At 39.7% G+C, this 18,636-nt stretch overlaps 2 non-coding genes across 2 annotated transcripts; both read left to right on the forward strand.

Annotated features, from left to right (window-relative positions):
* Positions 1-1,958: 1,958 nt before the first annotated feature.
* LOC121988231 lies at positions 1,959-2,155 on the forward strand. The gene has a single exon (XR_006113966.1). It is a non-coding gene; the product is annotated as a U2 spliceosomal RNA (small nuclear RNA).
* A 300-nt stretch (positions 2,156-2,455) lies between these two features.
* On the forward strand, positions 2,456-2,655 carry LOC121987995. The gene has a single exon (XR_006113779.1). It is a non-coding gene; the product is annotated as a U2 spliceosomal RNA (small nuclear RNA).
* The last annotated feature ends 15,981 nt before the right edge of the window (positions 2,656-18,636 follow it).

Here is an 18,636-nt window from a genome sequence, read left to right on the forward strand (position 1 = left end):
ATCAGACTAAGAGGACTCAGGTTCCAATCGAACCAGGAGGACTCGGGAGCCGCTCGAACAAAAGGTCCGATCGACTGAAGTGCTCGGTCGATCTCGGTGACCGTGCTAACCCTGATTGTTGAACCTTCTTTGACTTTGACCGCCACATCAACTAGCCTTCTTAATTTCGTCCCTAACTTCGGGCCCCAGCATATTCGCCGTATCAATAGAAAATCCATCCCAGCAGCTATTGTCACCATTTTGCTTCTTTCAAACATCTTGACCAAGAGAATCATGACAATGACGTGCCCAACCTTTGTTTTTAACTCGTCAAGTGAGCTAGTCTGCATCCACTTTGGCCTCTCTTGTATGGAACAAAAGACTCATCATTTTGCTTGTAGAAAAGGATTCGTTAGCAATTCCAACACTGTCGTTGCACGTAGGCCAATTGGAACACAACTCAGGAAAGTAAAATGATTTTCTTGTTCGTAGGAGAATGTGGAGTAATACAATTTGCTAGATTGGAAAAAGATACTGGAACCTCATTATTGATTATGTTAAGAGACACAATTACCAGTAAGTTCAGAAAAATTGTTTTGAAGCAGAAATTTGGTGCAGAGTTGGAGCATTTGAAAAAGATAAATTCCAGAGCCTACTTTAGGTTTTTTTTTTTTAATTTTTTTTTTATTTATCTCTTGAAGATTATTAGTACGTTTAAGGCAGGCAAACATCCCAAACAGAGAAGATCCCTTTAAAGCACGATCAACATGAGAAGGCGTGTTAGGGGATAGATTGCTGATGAACAGTCGACCACACAAACCCCTACCAAAAATCAGCATCAGTGTTCAAACAAGATAAATAAACTTAGCATGTTTAAAGCAGGCTCGAAATACATGTCAAAAGAAATCCAAACTAATCTTTCTGTAAATTGCAAATGCGTAGAATGTTTAAACTTAAATGAATTAGCAAGTCCCATGTTCACATGTATTACTTCATTTCCTAACAACACTATGCTCACATGTTGACAAGACAAACTTGGTGAGGATGAGGAACCGAAACCAGATTTGATATTTTACTTCATTTCCTAACACAAGTATGCATGTGATCCCATCAACTAGATCATCTGCAAATGTAAATTTTATTTTCACAGTAAAGTAAAAACAGATTTTTGAACTATTATGCACCAACCAACCAGAAGGAGTGGTTCAGGAAAAGGGAATACTTCGTGGTAAGTATGGAGATGAAAGGAACGAATTCCCAAAGCACAAGGATGAATAAAGGAGGAATGGAATGGAAGCGCAGTTGCTTACCCTCTCGACGGTGGACTCCACTCCGTGGTAGGCGCTGGGATCGACTGTGAGCTTGTGACCGAACCTGGAATATAATCGGGGTCGACCTCGGCACCCAAATAGCAAATAGCAAATAGCAAATAGGTTCCGTCTTGAGCGGCAGTGGAACGGGGAGCGTTGGGGATGCGCAAGCGCGAGTGAGGAGAAAAGGAGGCGGAGGAGGATAAGCTGCAAATGCGACGGATCGGGGAGCTTCTGCGGGCAGGGCGGAGAACAGATGAACCGAGGAGAGGGGCGTCGACGGCGAACAGATGGAGATGGCTGCCACGGAGAGCGAACATTTAACGCCTAAGGTGGCTGCCTAAGGAAGAGGGCAAACCGAGCCGCCAAATCGACAGAGAGCTTCAGCCGAGAAGGGGAGGAGCCAAGTGCTCGCTGCATCGCGACGTGGCACGGGGTTTTAACTCGGTCGGGTGCTGATCAACCTCACTCGCTTTTTGATTTGATCGTTTTTTGTGAAAGAGAAAGAGAGTACTCGTTCGTTCTGCACTTAAACCTGAAACAGGAGGCGGAGAGGAGGTGAGGCATGAGGAATGAATAACAATGAAACTTTAGTCCCATGTCGCTAAATCAACCTCATCAAATGAGACTGAAAACTTTAAAGCAAGGAAAAATTATGCCGTTCAATTCATACCTTTCTCGGCCTTTTGGCTAAGATCAAGTGTAGTATCTGTTCTTATCAGTTTAATATCTGATACGTGGACCATTGGTCCACTATGATATTAAATTAATTTTTTATGGGGAGAGGGTTCATCACAATAGCTTGCTATTGGAATCCTTGTGCGTCACCTTTGTATTGCACTATTACATAGGCTGGCGCACCCAACCAAACATAATTTAAATTATAAAATTAGTTTTATACATGGATGACATCAAGAGCCTTTCCCTTTCCCTCTTGTATAAATTGGAAAGTGTGATCCTAACAAATCGAGTCGCTATATTGACATTGAGCTTTGGCGGAGAAATAGGCAGTCAAGGATAAGGATGTTCCGTACAACACGTTATGACATGAGAAGACTATACTAAAGAGGGTGAAGAGCATGGAAATTTAGTTCCACGTCGCTGAATTAGGCGCTTCGGGTGCGATTTGGATCTTTAAAAGAAGGTAGGCTGTAACTATCCAATTTATATCTTTCTCACCCTTTTGGATAAAATCAAGTGTAGTATATGTTCTTATTAATTTAATAATTGATATGTCAGTCATCAGTCTATTATGATGTTAAATTAATTTTTTATTACGAGAGAATTCACCCTAGTAGTTTGCTACTGGGACCCTTTTGTGTATTGCCCTTGCGTGACACCATAGTATGGGTTTGATGCATCTAGCCAAATATAATTTAAATATCAAGATTAGCATTACAAAAATTATATTAAATTGAGCCAGTCAAATTAAAATTGATTTTCTTTTGCAACATTGCATATTTCATATCGGGAGTTTAGATATGGGAATTGGCCTTTGTTGGCTCCATTCTAGTTGATAGAAAAACATATCTAGAGTATATATTACTCGTGAACTTAAGCATTTCTAGAGTATATTGAACTTAGGCAGTAAATAAGGCGAGTTAGGTTTTAGTATGTTCAAGTATAAATAAGTTCCCACGGAAACCGCCAAAGTTGATTCTGTCTGAATGCGGTGGAGATGGCGAGCTGGGTAGGTGGCTCTGTCATTGACTAGGAGAAGATTGTGAGATGAAGGAGAGATGACACCAGACCTTCTTGTGCACACCAAAGAGATCAAACATAATATTATAGTGAGAAACATGGAGGGTGTCCCTAGCACATGCACTTCGACGATCAAGTCAGTGAGGTGGCCGAGCAAAAAGTGGAGAAGATGAACAGTAGATACGTATGTGCGTAAGTAAAAACTGTGAGCGTATCTCGCCAACGGAAATAACCTCTTTTGAATCACCTCTCATAACATCCAAAATAATGATGCGAAAAAAAAAATTTGGTATTAGAATATGTCAGGTGATGGAAGATATATATTCAAGACGAGCCAAATTTCCATATTCGTCTTTACCATTTTTAGACCTAGCAATGTAGCTCTTCCAAATTAAGCAATCCAAACAAATTCAAAGCACTCATCATCATCTCCTTGGATTGTCTTAGATTTGCACTTAGAAGTGAAGAGGGTAGCTAAATAACTAAGACATTCAGTAGCTAAACGACCTGCATTGAGGAGAGTTTCCTGCTTCCACATTTGAACACCCCTGAACATTGATCTTGAGGAAGTGTCTATGAAGAGGATGAGGATGAGCACGGTGATGAGCTAGTAGGGGAAGACACGTTGAGGTCGACGCCGATGGTGATGCCCAACATAAGCATGGGCTGGAACAAAAGGGCAAGGTTGTAGTCGATTGATCCTGTATGGAAACTGAGTTGAATGGGGGTGCTGACGACGAGGTGAGAACGTTGACGGTTGGGGGACATGCGCGCACCATAAACCAGTCACACGGGAGTGATAGTGCCTGAAACCATGGAAGAGGTCCATGGCGAAGGGTCTCCGACGCTCAAGTCAGGCTGAGAACCCAACAAATTGTAGAATTGAAGTAGATGTGTATGCTTACACGTACCTGGCCAATGGGGAGAACCTCCCGTTTTATACTGTCTTTCATAACCTCTATAATTATGAGGGATCAGAGAATGTCGGGTGTCACAGTATGTTGAGTGGTGGATTAAGTACGGAGAAGCCCCATAAGGTAGAGAAAAGTTCCGTGTTACTTCCGTGGGCCCCGAGCATCCATTAGGAGTTCAATGCAAATGGCGTCGTGTCACTCCTGCAACCCAATCATCGCCTGAGTGGCCTTCTTCAACCCGTCCTTCAACTCGGGTATCTATTCCTACCCAGGCGAGTACTTCTGCCTCGCTTGGCCACACTGCTTCGCTTCTCGGTTCCTCGAGCCGGCCACAATGGGGATTGACTTCTCGGGCGAGTGACTCACTCGCTACTTCTGCGCCCCCAGGCCTTCATCGATCATCCCGTGCACGGAGCCTCTCTCACCTTCGTCTCGCCCGACTAAAAACTATCATTTGCTTTCCTTTGGCTTTAACATGTCTTCCCTTCAAGTATTGCAACCTCCTCTAGTCCCAGGTCCCCCACCGTTTTGTGGGCAGGTTCAACTAAAGGGCCTTTTAGAAAAGGCCTGGAAGGATGCGACAGACAAGGTGCTAGACTACCTTGTGCTGGATTTAGCAAACAAGTTTTCTCAACAACTGTTTGCAGTAAGTTCTGGTAGCTTTACTTTTGTATATGGATTGCTTACTAATTGTATTTGTCAGTATGCTTGTGTAATTAGGATGGGTGTATCCCAACCCATTGCATTGTAACGGAAAAATGAAACCCGGCAAGATCAAGTTTAGAACTACGTATATTGAGAGTAATTATTTCAATTGTTTGATTTATTTTAGACTTGACTTAGCTCAGTTCGATTACCATATCTAAATTTATATACCATAAAACTTGACTCGTTTACTGTCATATTTATAAGATGGATCATTTTAAAATCTGCTTGGAGAAATTCCTTTTGTAGAGGAGAGAACTCATGTTAAATATTTCTTTTCTTATAAAATATAATAATAAGATAATGAAAGAAAAATTATAAAACTTTCGTTGAGAAAGCCTCTTAAAGATAGTTGTTGGAATATCAATGCTCAATTCATGTACATTCATAGAGAAAATAAGTCAACGTTCCCATCCCTAATTTTGAAATAAGTCAACTATAAGAAATTAATCAGCTGTCCCAGACTAGATGCAACAATTAGATCCTCTAAGTGTCTAAAGTATTACGACAGATTATAAAGATTTTTCTCTAATAGGACAATAAACTTAAAAATGTTAGCCACTTGAATGGAGCTGTATGAATACTTTTCGATTTATCCTGATGATCGATTAAAAATTTTCATAAGATCAAATATGTCGTCTCTAGAATTAATCGATTTGAAAAGATGGATATTTAAATTATAAAATAAAAAATAATAATAAAAAAGACTGATCAACTAATGATCATCAGTGATGGATTGTGCTATCAATAATTATTTGATCTAAATAATAAAGAAATTAGATTCCACTCATATATGCGCATTCAAATTCATATAATGAAATGACTAACACGACGACGACGACATTCGAGTGCACACAAATTGAAAGACATGCAGCCGCAGATTGAGAACCAAGAGGAGCGTCATTGCCACTTTCAGTCGGACGCTCGGATGGAATCATCGACGGTGAGGCAAGTGTCACAGCTCACACATCAAGCAAAGTTAGAAGCATTTTCGGTCAGATTTTGAGTGGACAAAAAAAACACTAATAAAGTGATCTGCAAATGGATTCATAAATCCATCCATTCGTTATCTGACGACAAGTATACATCAAAAAAGGATGAGTAATTCATTCTCCCCCATGAAATAAGGGCTGAAGACTTTTCCATGGAAAACTTTAAATTTTCTTAAGTTTTTTCAATCCGTCCTTACAAGTAAAGGGAGCATAAATGCCTCACACCGTGAAAAAATAGTTAGTTTCCAAGGCAGTTGAAGAGGTCATTTAATTTAGATTTTTGGAAGTGAATGCAAATTTTGAAAATTTTAATTTCGCTCACTTAACTTTCATAATACCGAGAGCACACAATATATTCTCATTATACACCTCATTATTTTACAACTCTTAAAAATTTCTCCATCTTCTCTAAATTTTTGTTTACTCATTCAAAAATTAATTGCTCTCAATTTATACTATCAAATTAGATCAAGCAGATATGAATACATTAGGAGTACATTGATTTTAATTTAAAATGATAAAGAAATACTTTAGGTCTATCAATCGTGAAACTTATTGATGGATTTACATTATTCAACAATTTGAAAGTTTGATACTTTTTGAATCAGAAGAGTTCTAAGAATTTATTGATGATGTTAATTAGTAAGTATTATTATATTAGGACTTTTGATAAAAGTATGATAAATTTTATAATCAATGGATGGAACTGACGAATGAATATAAAAACTCTAAATCATTTCAAATTAAAATTAACATAATTTTAAAATTCTCCTCAATGTATTTCATGCCTCATATATAGCATAAATTTAGAACATTAGATTTTTGAATGAATAGAATAAACATTTAGAGGAGAGAAACCTTTGAAAGGGGTAAACATGCTTCATGACTTTGATATTATAGTCACCAAGAGTTTTTTTTTTTCAAAAGAAATAAAACAAACTTCTCAATTTAAGTTTGGTTTGAACTCTATCTTTTTAGATATTTTCGAACTCTAATTTAAACTTATTGAATTTTTACTTGTTACATCGGTTATTAAGCTTTCATAATTCAAATTTATTTATTCATTTTATTTTATTTTTTTATTTATTTAGTATATTGATGAAAGTTTTATTAATGAATATAATTCATGAATATTATTTATGAACATTATATACGAATATTATTCATGAACGTTATTTACAGATATTATTCACGAATATTATTCACATATATTAACAACTTGAGCACATGTGCTCAAACTTGTTTATTTAGTTTAATTAGTTATGTCTCTGCGTATTAACAAGTTGATCATTTTACATATTATCGAACTCTCAAATTAAACTTATTTGATTGTTTAACTTATTTAATCGGTTATTGGGCTTTTATTTAATTTTACTTGTTCATTTTATTTTTTTATTTAGTGTTTTGATAATAGTTTTATTAATGATTGGTTTAATAGGCGGGAGGTTGATTGGTTGGGCAGGTTATTGCACGAAGCTAGCCGTAGGAGGAATTAGCTGGATCTTGATTGGGCCTTCTACTCTAGTTCCTCATTTAGTGTGAGGGTCCGTTATTGACGCAGCAGGATCATGCGGTAAAGTACCGCCTACTGCTGCTTGTTGTTGCTGTACAATTTTTACGCTCGGGTAGTTATCAATAATTCACTATCCTCTTGGGTTAAAATAATCGTAGTAAGTCAACCATCTTCTTTTATCTCCACGCTTCAGATTCAGGCGAAGTTCCCACAGACACCGCTAAAGTTGATTCTGTCCAAAAGCGATGGAGATGGCGAGCTGGGTAGGTGGCTTTGTCATTGACTGGGAGAAGATTGTGAGATGAAGGAGATGCCACTAGGCCTTCCTGTGCACACCAGAGAGATCAAACGGAATATTAGAGTGAGAACCATGGAGGGGATCCCTGACACAGGCACTCCGACACTCAAGTCAGTGAGGTGGCCGACCAAAAAGTGGAGAAGATGAACAGTAGATACGTATATGCGTAAGTAAAAATGTGAGCATATCTCGCCAATGGAAGGAACCTTTTTTATATCACCTCTCATAACATCCGTAATAATAAGGCAACAAAAATTATTTAGTATTAGAATATCTCGGGTGATGGAAGAAACACATTCAAGATGAGCCAAATTTCCATGATTCATCTTTACCATTTTTTGACGTAGCAATGTAGCTCTTCCAAATTAAGCAATCCAAACAAATTCAAAGCACTTATCATCATCTCCCTGGATTGGCTTAGCTTTGCACTTAGAAGTGAAGAGGGTAGCTTAATAACTAAGACTTTCAGTAGCTCAATGGCCCGCATTGAGGAGAGTTTCCTGCTCCCACATTTGAACGCCCCTGAACATTGATCTTGAGGAAGTGTCTATGAAGAGGATGAGGATGAGCACGGTGATGAGCTAGTAGGGGAAGACACGTTGAGGTCGACGCCAATGGTGATGCCTAGCATAAGCATGGGCTGGAACAAATGGGCGAGGTTGTAGTCGATTGATCCTATTTGGAAGTTGAGTCGGATGGGGGTGCCGGCGACTAGGCAAGAACGTTGATGGCTGGGGGACTAGCGCGCACCATAGACCAATCACACGGGAGCGCTAGTGCCCAAAACCACGGAAGAGGTCCATGGCGAAGGGTCTCTGAAGCTCAAGTTAGACTGAGAACCCAACTAATTGTAGAAATGAAGAAGATGTCAATGCATGCACGTACCTGACCAACAGGGAGGACCTCCCCTTTTAAAGCATAAGAAACTCTCGCCCCTGGAATGCCACCTTCTATTCTGATTGATAACAATGACTTTGCATCGACCAAGTTTAACTTGGAGATCCCAGAAACGTGCTATCTTTGCATTCCTAGTCCTCAAGACCACCCTTATCATCCTCCCCCTGATTTCATCACTTTCTTTAAGGATCAGCTTCATGCTGGTTTTCGATTTCCCATTCCCTCATTTTTTCTGACCTAAGTTGGTATTTTCATGTTTCTCTTTCTCAATTTGCACTTAATGCCTTTTGTGCTATGTGCGGAATGTTGATCATCTACTGCCTATACAATATCTCCTTATCTCCCCATCTTTTTCATCACTCTACAACCTCAAAAAATCAGAACTCGGAGTTTTCATGGTTCAGTCCTGACCCAAGTCCATCTTCTTTAAGAACACTCCTTCCTCTAATAAGGGCTGGAAATCCTACTTTTTCTTTTTTCAAGCACCTCAACCTGTAATTTGGTCAACCGAGTGGTGATTAGACCTCCCTTCTTCTTCTAAATTAGGGGGCCATCATCACGAGCCCACTGTGCTGCTACTTCGGAGTTAACAGACGTGCAGTTCATCCTGCCCACCTTACTTTGCAAATGCCTTCTCTATGTATTTCGGCTGAGTCCAGTCGGCACCGTCCTGCCATCTCCCTTTGGTAAGCTCAAACAACTGAACTTCTATCTCCCCACTGACTGAGGTATTCCCTTTCCTTGCAGAGTACATCATGTTTAAGACTCACACCCTCGCCTCCTCAAAGCTAAAGAAGGATATAATCTTCCGAAAGGGGTAGGCCATTTTGGTTGACCGAGAGGAGCAATAGGTCGACCCTTCAGGAGAAGCACCTTGTCCTCAAGCAAGCGGCAGTGAGGTGGCAGCCAGCGCGGATAGGGAAATTGCTGAGCCTCTTGCTCCTCCAGAGGAGGCTCCTTCCGTGGACCTCGAGCATCCATTATGAGTTTAACGCAAAAAGCGTCGTTCACTCCATCAGTCCAATCATCGCCTGAGCGGCATTCTTCAAACCGTCCTTTAACTCGGGTATCTATTCCTACCCAAGCGAGTACTTCTGCCTTGCTTTGCCACACTGCTTCTCTTCTCGGTTCCTCTTGACGACCACAAGGGGGAGTGACTTCCTAGGCGAGCGACTCACTCGCTACTTCTGCGCCCCTAGGCCTTCATCAATCATCCTGTGCGTGGAGCCTCTCTCACCTTCGCCCCACTAAAAACTATCTTTTGCTTTCCTTTGGCTTTAACGTGCCTTCCCTTCAAGTATTGCAACCTCCTCTAGTCACAAGTCCCCCATCGTTTTGTGGACAGGTTCAACTAAAGGGCCTTTTAGGAAAGGCTTGGAAGGATGCAGTAGACAAGGTGCTAGTCTACCTTTGTGCTGGATTTAGCAAACACTGCTTTGCCACACTACTTCGCTTCTCGGTTCCTCTTGACGGCCACAAGGGGTAGTGACTTCCCAGGCGAGCGACTCACCCGCTACTTCTGCGCCCCCAGGCCTTCATGAATCATCCTGTGCATGGAGCCTCTCTCACCTTCGTCCTGCCCCACTAAGCACTATCTTTTGCTTTCCTTTAGCTTTAACGTGCCTTCCCTTCAAGTATTGCAACCTCCTCTAGTCCCAAGTCCCACATCGTTTTGTGGACAGGTTCAACTAAAGGGCCTTTTAGGAACGGACTGGAAGGATGCGGCAGACAAGGTGCTAGACTACCTTTGTGTTCGATTTAGCAAACATGTTTTCTCGACAACTATTTGACGTAAGTTCTGGTAGCTTTAATTTTGTATATGGATTGCTTGCTAATTGTATCTGTCGGCATGCTTGTGTAACTGGGAAGGGTGTATCCCAAGTCGTTGCAGGGTTGCAACGGGAAAATGACACTCGGCAAGATCAAGTTTAGAACTGTGCAGATCGAGAACAATTATTTCAATTGTTTGATTTATTTTAGGCTTGAATCGTATTTAAATTTATATACCATAAAACTTGACTCGTTTACTGCCATATTTATAAGATGGATCATTTTTAAAATCTGCTTTGAGAAATTCCTTTTGTAGAGGAGAGAACTCATATTAAATATTTCTTTTATTATAAAATATAATAATAACATAATGAAAGAAAAATTATAAAACTTTTGTAGAGAAAGCCTCTTAAAGATAGTTGTTGGAATATTAGTGTTCAATTCATGTACATTCATAGAGAAAATAAATCTAATGCTCCCATCACAAATTTTCAAATAGCTCAAAAGGTTTGAAATTATCAAGCTCGCTCGCCACTGCAAGCAAACTCTCAAAATTTTAATTGTGGATCAATTTATAAATTGATTACAATATTATTCAAAGAATATTTTATTTTCAAATAAAAGGTTTATTGTTAAGTGAGGCTTTTTTTATCAATGGAATTTATTTTCATCTTTTATACATTTATTTTTGCAATACATCATACAACCAGTACGATAAATTCTTCTCTTGAATTCTACATTGACGTCTATTGGATTATCTTTTATACATTCACATTCGAATTTTAGTTTGATTACATGCAACAACTATAAGAAATTAATCAACTGTCCCGAGACTAGATGCCACAATTAGATCCTCTAAGTGGTTAATCAGACGTCTAAAGTATTACGACACATTATAAAGATTTTTCTCTAATAAAACAACAAACTTAAAAATGTTAGCCACTTGAATGGACCTCCAAGAATACCTTTCGATTTATCCCGATAATTGATGAAATTTTTTTCATAAGATCGAATATATCACCTCTAGAATTAATCAATTTAGAAAACTGGATACTTAAATTATAAAATATAAAAGATATAAAAGACTGATCAACTAATGATCAAAGCTGATGGGTGGGGCTATCAATAATTCTTTGATCTAAATAATAAATGAATTAGATTCCACTCATATATGCGTATTCAAATTCATATGATGAATTGACTAACATGACGATGACTATCAAGTGGATACAAATTGAAAGACACGCAGCCGTAGATTGAGAACCAAGAGGGGCGTCGTTGCCACTTTAAGTCGGGCGCTCAAGTTAGAGAAGGAGCTAAAGAAATGAGTGAAGGACAGTGATGATAAATAGTGAATTTTGAGAGCGAAGCCTACCTGCGCCTTGAAGAGAAACCCCTTATATAATCCCATTTTTCATCTCTGTAAGAATATCAATGCCTTACTAAAATAGGATCAATCATTTTGCCAATCTACAGTCTTTTCTAAATTGATCCCACAATCTTTGAGCTTGCAGGGTGGAAACTTCCTCCGTACGGACAACATAGGGAATATTTTTTTGATTCTCTAACAATGTTTACATAAAATACCAAAAATGAATATCGAGTTGTTGGGCTAAGGGGTTATTAATTGTAACACTTCAACAGTGAGCCGGACAAGCCCTATCTAATGTTTGATGGGGCATTGCTCTTGAACGGGTCCGATCGACTACCGAAGGTTAGGTACCTTGAGGACTCGGCATCGGGTCGTACAAAGAGTCCGGTTGAGTAGCATGTCTAGAAGATCCAATTGGACCAAGAGGACTCAGGTTCCAATCGAGCCAGGAGGACTCGGGAGTCGCTCGGACAAAAGGTCTGATCGGTTGAATTGCGCGGTTGAGCTCGGCGACCGTGCTAGCCCTGGTTGTTAAATCCTCTTTGACCGCCACTTAGCTAGTCTTCTTAACTTCGTCCCCAACTTCGGGGGCCCCAACTTATCGTCGTATGAATAGAATATCCATCCCAGTTGCTATTGTCAGCATTTTGCTTCTTTCAAACATCTTCACCAGGAGAATCATGACAATGACGTGCCCAACCTTTGTTTTTAACTCGTCAAGTGAGCTAATCGGCATCCACTTTGGCCTCTCTTGAATGGAACAAAAGACTCATCATTTTTCTTGTAGTAAAGGATTTGTTAGCAATTCCAACGCTGTCGTTGCAAGTAGGCCAATTGGAACACAACTAGTGCCGGACCTGTGATTTTGGGGCCTGAGGCGAGCACAAAAAATGGTGCCCTCAAAGTTTGACATTCATATATTTTTCAATCAATGTAAATATAACAACATTTTTAATTCTAGAAATAAAAGATTAAAAAATATATCATCTAAAACAATATGTCCTAAGCAAATATTAATAAAGTCAAAATGATCCAAACAAAATATAAAATTCATCTTCCAAACCAATGTATGTCACTTGAATATTGCTCACCTCGCAGTTTTAGAAGCGAAAGTATTGATTAAATGAGGGAGGGGGAGGCCAAGCCGCCAGGTGAGCGGAAGAAGGTGAATCAACAGTCGTTGAGTCGTCGGTGGGAGCAATAGCAGTGACGTAGAGCCGTAGAGGTAGAGCTGATGGCGAATCGACGGAGGCGGCTTGTAGCAATTCTGCCGTTACAAAGGGGCGAACATGATGTGGTATACGGAGAGGAGAAGCAAGAACCTTTAGGGCAAGAAAAAAAAATAAAACTATATATATATATATATAATCTACTGCACGACGCACATAGTTGCGAACTGTGCGCGTTGCGCAATAAATCAGATTTCATTGTTTTTTTATTTTTATTTAATTTTGAATTAAAAAATAATTAAAATATACTTTTTAAAATTCTATTTGTAAAGTTCAGGCTTCCTAATTATAGTTCAGATCCTTTGTCCCTATTTCTCTCTGTCCCCGTGTCCCATTATCGATCGGACGGATCAGATTAAATCTCAAGAATGCTTTGCACATCACGAGGATATTGCACATATATTAAAGATGCCATGATACCTTGAGATTTAATCTAATCCGTCTGATCGACAATGGGACACAGGGACAGAGAGAAATGGGGACAGAGGATCTGAACTGTCCTAATTGGGTGATAATTTTTAAGCTAATTTTTTTTTTAAGATTCTACCTCTAGGGTTCAGGTTTCCCAATTTGATTATAATATTTAGTTAAAAGAAAAATTAAAAATGAAATAAATTTAAGTATTTAGGGAGTATTGTAATATGTTGAGGGGATATATTAATGTATTAGGGATTTATATAAGGAAATATTGATTTTTTTTAATTCAAAATATATTTTTTTTATTATTTTTTAATTTTGAATTTAAAAATAATTAAAATATTTTTTAAGATTTATTTTCTAGGTTTCAGGCTTTCCAATTGGGTTAAAATTTTTTAATTAATTTCCTTTTTTAAAATTTTACCTATAAGATTCAGGCTTCCAAATTGGATTATAGTATTTAGTTAAAAGAAAAATTAAAAATAAAATAAATTTAAGTATTTACGGACTATTGTAATGTGTTTAGGGGATATATCTATGTATTAAAATTTTATATAAAGAAAATCAAAATCTTTAAAATAAAATAATTTTTTTTAAAAAATAGAAAGTTGATATCCTACGCGACGCGCACAGTAGCGTCGCGCAGCATATCACAACTCTCAGATATATATATATATATATATATATATATATATATATATATATATCTGAGTTGTGATATGTACAGTTTTGATACTGTGCGCGTCTTCTTATACGCTCCCGTGCGTGTCGCGTCTTTTTTTTTTATTTTTTTTTTAAATCCAAGATTTTCTCATCGATAATTTGCTTTTATGTTTTAAAACCTTACTTTTCTCCTCGCACCTTACTTTTCTCCTCGCTCGCCTCGCCGTTCCTCGCCGAAACCTAACTTTTCTCCTCGCTCGCCTCGCTCGCCTCGCTCGCCTCGCGTCTTCTTTTTATTGCATTTTTGGGATTCTGCATCCGTTTCGTCATATGTGTTTTTCTCTGTTTCTCTAGGGTTGCTTCGGCTCCTGGAAAGGTCTTGATCACAGGTGGCTACCTCATCTTGGAGAGGCCAAATGCTGGCATAGTTTTCACCACCACCGCTTGCTTCTATGCCATCGAGGAGAAAGGTTAGGTTTCGGCGAGGAACGGCGAGGCGAGCGAGGAGAAAAGTAAGGTGCGAGGAGAAAAGTAAGGTTTTAAAACATAAAAGCAAATTATCGATGAGAAAATCTTGGATTTAAAAAAAAAAAAAGACGTAATGTATAATACGATATATATATATATATATATATATATATATATATATATATATATATATATATATATATATATATATATATATATATATATATATATATATATATATATATATATATATATATATATATATATATATATATATATATATATATATATATATATATTTAAAATTTGTGGGCAGAGACACTAAATTTACATTAAACCTACGAATTGAACCTCCGATCGGAAGGATTAAGGCACAGGAAAATCCATTTATAACTCGACGAAAGGGCAAGGGGAAACCCGCTTATAACTCGGTGCTAAGGCTCGAGAGTCTAAAATTGAACCTCCAACTGGATAGTTGAAGGGTACGGAGAAATCCACTTATAACTCGGCGCTAAGGCGTGAGAATTTGGAATTTAACCATCAATCAGATGGTCGAAGGGCACGAAGAAACCTGCTTATAACTTGGCGTTAAGGCACAAGAATCTAGAATTGAACCTCCGACCATGTGGTCAAAGGGCACAATAAAACCCACTTATAACTCGACGCTAAAGCTCGAGAGTTTAGAATTGAACCTCCAGTTGATAGGACACGAGAAAATCCCCTTATAACTCGGCATTAAGGATTGAGTGTCTAGAATTGAGCCTCCGACAGAATAGTCGAAGGGCATGGGGAAATCCAGTTATAACTTGGCGCTAAGGCTCAATAGTTTGAAATTAAATCTCCGATCGGATGGTCGAAGGGCATAGGGAAACCCGCTTATAACTCGGCGCTAAGACTCAAGAGTCTGGAAGTGAACCGCTGATCGAATGATCTTGTTTGCTCAACTCCGAAATCTCTCTTCCTTTGCTTAACTGGCCGAGCATCCGGTATGACATGGAGCACATGCCCTATAACGGTTGGAGATATGTCAGTAATCTCTTGGGACATCCAAGTGAATGCATCATTGTTGCGCGCTAAACACACGATTAGTTCTGTCTTGACCTCGGGGGTCAGGTCAACTACTATCTGACTGGTAGCCTCTGGTCGGCCTTGACGGATCTTCACTTCTTCTTTTTCTTCGTATATTAACACCGGGGCGCTTCATGTATTGCGTTGACCTCTATTCGCAGAGTCTTATGAGCTACGCGAGCTTTGGACTTGACTACGTCGATGTAGCACTTGCGTGCCACCAGCTAATCTCCTCTTACTTCGCCCACCTCGTCATACATAGGGAATTTGATCTTTTGACAGAAAGTCGAGACAACGACTCGGCTGCTTTAAACATGTTCAGCGCCGATCGGCCTAAAATCACATAATATGTTGATGTAGAAAGCACCAAACAATGGAACTCAGGTTTTGATCATGGCAAAAGGTTCAAAGTTAAGCTATCATGTGATGTAACAAATGTGACTGAGTATGCAAGAAAGTCCTAGTTGAGGCTAGGCAGTTGGGAAATCCTAGATACATTAGGCAAAGAAATCCTAGTCCAGGGGACTGGGAGAAATCTTAGCGGGTATAGGACTTTGGTCGACATCCTAGAGTCGAGGACTCAGGTGAAAATCCTGGGGTCATAGACATCAGGTGGAAGATTAAATTAGTCAAGGATCATACGTCCAACATGAAGTCCTAAAGTGTTAGACACTGAGCAAAAGTCTAGATGGTCTGGAGGACCGATATGGTAAAAGGTAATTTCTCCTAAGAGGAGTAGGTGAGAGAACAACAGGTGTCGGTTCGACCTAGGGTTTCAAAAATTTCAAAAGTCAGAACCGGGCAGTCTAGTGACTGTCAAACATTTTATTAATCATATTTTATTATGTTAATTCTATTTTGTAGGGTATCTATGTATATTTGGACTAATATGTTTTGCAGAAGATGAAATACAAAGGTTGTGCACCTCCAATGGTGCTGGAGACGCCTCGAGCACCTTGGCCGAAGGCTCGCTTGGAGAGGCACGGAGGTTCCTTCCATGCGCCTGATGTCGCCTTGGAGACTGGATGGAAGTCGCCTTCCGTGAGCTTGAAGGCGCCTTCGGATGGATAAACAACGCATGCTGCAGAGGTAATCGATTCCGAGGAGTTGGGGATAACTTTCATAGTTGGTGGCGCCTTCCATGGGGTTGAATGCACCTTCAACAGTCCATCAATGGCTGGTTCGAGCATAGGGCTGTACAGAAACTTGAATTCTTGTCTACTCTTTTGCGTGTTGCTCCAAAGATGATCCCATGAAGCCGTAAAGCTTCTTCAAGGACCGAAAGCTCAAAACTCCAACTCTCCAAAGTCGTCGGTATTATTTTGACTATAGTACTTTAATTATTCTTGTACTTCATCTCTATACTTGCAATTTCCGGATTGATAGAGAATTGTCTAAAGTAAACACACAACGAGTGTGAGCCTTGGAGTAGAAGTCAACATAAACTTCGAACCAAGTAGTGTGTGTTTTATTCATTTATTTTTATTTCTACTACGTTATTCTAAACGAACGATTTCCAAAAAAATGAGAAAAGCTGGGCGCTATTTACACCCCCCCCCCCTCTCTCTTCTAGCACGTTTTGATCCTATAGAATAGGCTGGGGGGTATCCACAATAATGAAGGTCAACCCCGAGTTCTCATTAGGGGATCCTCCCCAAGAGAAAAATGAGAAAAGCTGAGTGCTATTTACCCCCCCCCATCTCTCTTCTAGCACGTTTTGATCCTATAGAATAGGCTGAGGGGATATCCACAGTAATGAAGGTCGACCCCGAGTTCTCATCAGGGGCTCCTCCCCCAGAGAAACACTCAATCTGATTTATCCGATTGGCTGCACTTCATTGTAGTGAATTCGTACTAGGACGTCATCATGGGCTAAAGTTCACTCTGCTCAATCTACATATGGTTGAATGCCTTCTTGAAGATGATATTAACGGAACTTCCTATATCAACAAAAGTCTAATATATCTTATAATTGGATATAACAGCCTTGATAATCAAGATATAGTTATGGGATACTTCCACCCCATCCAAGTCATTTGGGACGAAACTGATTTCCGATCCTTGTGCTTGTACTTGGCTGCAGGCAATTGTGTGAATCTCCAACGGCATGCGTGTAACACTCCTAAGTGTTCCTGACCGATAGTAAGTGCAGGAAGGTTGGACCCATTGGCGGGTCTAGACGAACGAGTTCAAATGACCTCCATATGCTCAAACATGTTTGGCCTCTACTCGAGAAATGCGATTGGGGCCCGATCCAGGTCCCTTGTGTGTAGGAGTAGGGAGAGGGGCTCGACGCTCTGAGGTAGAGACAGTAGCAGGCATGGCCACCTCTTTCTATCGAGCGGATTGTGCGTACTCCACGTCGATATACTTTGTTGCCCTTCCTAGCATATGATCAAAATCCCTAGGGACTTCTTGATCAGGGATCAGAAGAAGACCTCAACTATGAGTCTTAAGGAGAAAGCACTCACTAAAATCTCTGGAGTAGCTGAAAGGAAGTCTATGACCACTTGGTTGAACCGCTTGATGTATGCCTTCAACGCCTCTTTGGGCCCTTGCTTGAGGGAGAATAAACTTAATGTGGTTCTGTAATATCATAGACTACTAGCGAAGTGGTGCAGAAAATACTTTTGAAAATCCTTGAAGTTGTAGATGGAGTCCGCCGAAGTCGGTTGAACCATCTCTGTGCGGAGCTAGAGAGAGTAGTTAAAAACACGCGACGCTTGACACTATCCATGTATTGATGGAGGATGACAGCATTTTCAAACTTGAGTAGGTGGCCTTCTGGGTCAATCGTCCTCCATATTCTCCAATCGCCAAGGGTTGAAAAAGGCACGGTAATTTGTCTTCTAAAATTTCCAGTCAGAACGACACACTTACCCGCTCAAGAGAGTTACTGGCAACCGAAACCTTTCCCATATGAGGATCTCGAGCGAGTGCATTCCCTTAAGAGGAAGTTGGTGCTACGAACAAACCTGTTTGTCAAAGAAGAACAAAGAAGGAAGAGACGTTAGTGACTGGCCAGGGAAGGCTCTTCGACGCTAGCACTCTAACGCTCCAGTTAGAGAATGAGCTAAAGAAATGAGTGAAGGACAGTGACGATAAACAGTGAATTTTTAAAGCGAAGCCTACCTGAGCCTTGAAGAGGAGACCCCTTATATAATCCTGTTTTTCATCTCTGTACGAATATCAATGCCTTACTAAAATAGGATCAACCATTATGCTAATCTACATTCTTTTATAAATTGAACCCACCATATCTGAGTTTGCATGGTGGAAACTTCCACCGTACGGACAACACAGGTAATATTTCTTTGATTCTCTGACAACGTTTACACAA

Source organism: Zingiber officinale, chromosome 5B (genome assembly GCF_018446385.1).
Source record: "Zingiber officinale cultivar Zhangliang chromosome 5B, Zo_v1.1, whole genome shotgun sequence".
Taxonomy (NCBI): Eukaryota; Viridiplantae; Streptophyta; class Magnoliopsida; order Zingiberales; family Zingiberaceae; genus Zingiber; species Zingiber officinale.